The following is a 3477-nucleotide window of genomic DNA, read 5'->3' on the forward strand; positions in this document are numbered from 1 at the left end:
TAGCCTTGTGAAGAGCGTCCTGGATTGTTCTCGGTTTTTCAAGGGATATCCATTGCCGGAGTTTCGACCTGTACCAGAGAGTTTTCCGCAAAGCGTCGACTACCACTTCGTTGCTGATTCCAGTGACTCTTGCCATTACCAGCTTGAACTTGTTCATGAATTCGCGGAGTGGTTCGTCTTCTTTTTTAGATAGACTCCAAAGGGCGACGTCTGAGGTTTATACTGTTTGAGAAACTCCGAGGCGAGCTGACGGAAACTTCCGATGGAGTATCGTTTCAGACGAGAAAACCATTAGAGCACGGCTCCTTTGAGGTTTTCGACGAAGAGGAGGCAGCAGCCAACGTCCGTGGGAACCGAAATTCACACTGTCGATTGCACTGTCGATTTCCGTTTAAATTAGGAAAGTTAGGAAAACCCTAATTTCCCAGAGGTCCCGGATATCTGTTAAACCACACGCCCAGCAATCAGAACACGCAATTAAAGACGAAAAGAAATAAGAAATCGTAAAATAGAGCAAAAGGAGTTTTATTCCGAATCCGCGTATGAGCGTTACAACAAGGTAGAAGCCTTGGCCACGAGAGCTGTCGGCTCTAAGTGCTAAGTCCGCTCTGAATGTTCTCCTTTTCATGCCTAACAACCTAAGACTGCAAAACCTAGTTGAGTCGCAGCTCGAAATAACAAAAACAGAAAGTTGCCTAATTGCTCTAAGTGCTAAGTCCGCTCTGAATGTTCTCCTTTTCATGCCTAACAACCTAAGACTGCAAAACCTAGTTGAGTCGCAGCTCGAAATAACAAAAACAGAAAGTTGCCTAATTGCTCTAAGTGCTAAGTCCGCTCTGAATGTTCTCCTTTTCATGCCTCTCGCCTAGGATCCCTTATATACTGACTCCAAGGTCGGTTTACGCCTTTCCTCTTCTGCCCTTAAGCCGCCATAGCATAAAAATGGAGATATTCCATTTTTTCCGATCTTCGTAATTATCTTCAAAATTTCGTATTTATCCGCGGAAACTTGACATTTATCTTCCCTTGCGGACCAAGCGTAAACGGTCATGCGGTTTACGGGCTGTTTGTTAAGAAATCGTAAGTTTGGACTCGAGTCGTGTCCTAGGTCCCTTTGGGCCGTCTTTCGACTCGAAGTGTTTATTACGGCTTCTTTCGATAAAGAATGAACTTTCCGCGGTTTTTACGGTAAAGTCTGATTGATTACTTAGAAATGGCGGGGAACGTGAGATGGGTTCGCTACGGTATTTGGGAGATAGCATAGAAGGGTAGACGAGAATGCATAGACTGATGTCGTATCAACGTTTCGGAAGAGCTCGGTCGCTACGTATCGACCAAACTTTGGCTCGAGCTCGGTCGCTAGCGAACGCCTGGTCGCTACGTAGCTCGAGCTGCGTAACGATCCTTCTCCAGCTCTTGTCCGATGTTTCGCGTTTCTTCCGCAAAGGTTTTTCGTAAAGAAGAATCTATTTCGAAAGTATATTTGTCGAAGAATTCTTTTACTTTTTTTCTTTTTCGGGAATTTGGACGTTAACTTCGTCTTAACCGTTTTTGACCCCAACAGTTAGCCCCCCAGCACATTGGGAACGTGGATTTCTATTGAGATCCTAATGTGTGGGATGGCGAGTTTGGACGAGATTGGTGTATTTGGGCGAAGTTCTTGTCCAAAAATCTGCAAGTAAATAGTAATTTCTCATGCCTATAAGAAGGGAGGTAACTTCTTCATAATCTTCACACTTACTCATTCTCATACTCATTCTCATAGAGAGGTTTTTCTTGAAAAGTTCTTTCTCTTTCTCTCCGTCATTTCCTCCTTGATCTTAAAAAAGAAAAACACGAGATGTCGAGTAAGAAGAGGAGTTCGAAGAAAGGGTCTTTGCCCGCGAATGTTTCTGAAGAGCTTCGAGTGCCGAAGATGGAATGAGTTCCTCATTCGGTAGACTCCACCGAGAATGAGGCATGGTGGGTGGCGTGTTACGGTTCGATCACGCCTCCCTTAGAAAAATCGTTCCCGGTCATGAACCGTCGTCCGGTGGAGACAGGCGCGCCGAGTAGGAGCACTAGCGGATTTCTCGAGGTCATGCGGTCGTTCTACCATATTTCGAACGTGGTGGAATTCAGGATTCCTTGTCAAGGAGAGTGCGCTAGTAGTCCCCCGGAGGGCTTCTTTACTTGTTACGAGGCATTTGTAGTGCGTTGCCGTTTATGGTTTCCGATCCCCGAGATCATCGTCCGTGTGTTAGGCCGTTTCGGGGTGGCGATAAGCCAACTGAATCCTCTTAGCATCCAGCACGTCATAGGGATCCTGGTCCTGAGCTACGAACATGGTCTCTCTCTTACCGTTGATCATTTCGAAGCGCTTCTTCAATTACAGATCATCCGGGATACAGACACGTACATGCTAATTCCTCGGAACTTCATGTCGGTGGTAAAGGGGTTCATTTCTAACTTCAACTCGTGGAGGAAGTTTTTCTTCTTCGTTCGTGTAAACGCAGCGTCCGTTGAGGAGAGTTGTATCCCACTGTTTCGGAGGTTGCCGAACGATCGTCCCTTTATCAACCCTCTTGCTCCGTTTTCTGAGGACATTATTGCGATGAGGGACCTGCTCAGGAATGGTCCTTTTTTTCTGGACTTCTTTTACGCCGAAGAGAGTTCGTAGGGCGTTGAGGTTTGTGCATCCTGGTCCTACTTTGGGCGGAGAAACAAGGAGTGATTCCGAACCTGAAGACCAAGGTCCCAACGCCGGTCCCAACGCCGTTCCCACTATTGTGTCGGGGCCAAAATCTTCGAATGGGAAAGATATTGATCTCGGCGACCTGGAGTTTTCGGTGGACGATCGCATGCTTCCAGGATGGGATCCGAACCTCGCTTTTGGCGATGGAAGTGGTACGAGCGAGGTCCCTATTCCGCACTTCGATGATTTCTTCGCTGGTCTTCCGTCGGGTTTTGACGCTCCTCAGGCCACGACCGAGTCAGGGAGGCCGAGAGTTTCGTCGCGGAAGGATCTCGTATCATCAACGGGGTATAAGCTTTAATAATTTTGACGATTATTATTATTACTTTTTTTTTTCCTTATAACGTGTCAATCGGTTTTACACGGCTTGAACTTGCTTGGATCGGCCATTGAGGCGAGCCATAGAGAGGCCATGATCTATCGCTTTAAAGCGGAGAAGGCGGAAAAGGATCTTGCTCGCATGCAAGACGAGATGGTGGCGCGAGATGCTCAACTCGCTCGTGATCATGCCAGGGCTGTTCGTAGGGCGGAACGGAAGGGCAAGAGGGAAATTGTCGTGGTGATGAAGACTCGCGCTTCGGCGGAAAAGGATCTTGCTCGCATGCGAGATGAGATGTTGGCGCGAGACACTCAACTCGCTCGTGATCACGCCAGGGCTGTTCGCAGGGCGGAACGGAAGGGCAAGAGGGAAATTGTCGTGGTGATGAAGACTCGCGCCTCTCAATTCCAGGTTGAGTAGGGGA

The sequence above is a fragment of the Brassica oleracea genome, chromosome C2 (assembly GCF_000695525.1).
Source record: "Brassica oleracea var. oleracea cultivar TO1000 chromosome C2, BOL, whole genome shotgun sequence".
Classification (NCBI taxonomy): Eukaryota; Viridiplantae; Streptophyta; class Magnoliopsida; order Brassicales; family Brassicaceae; genus Brassica; species Brassica oleracea.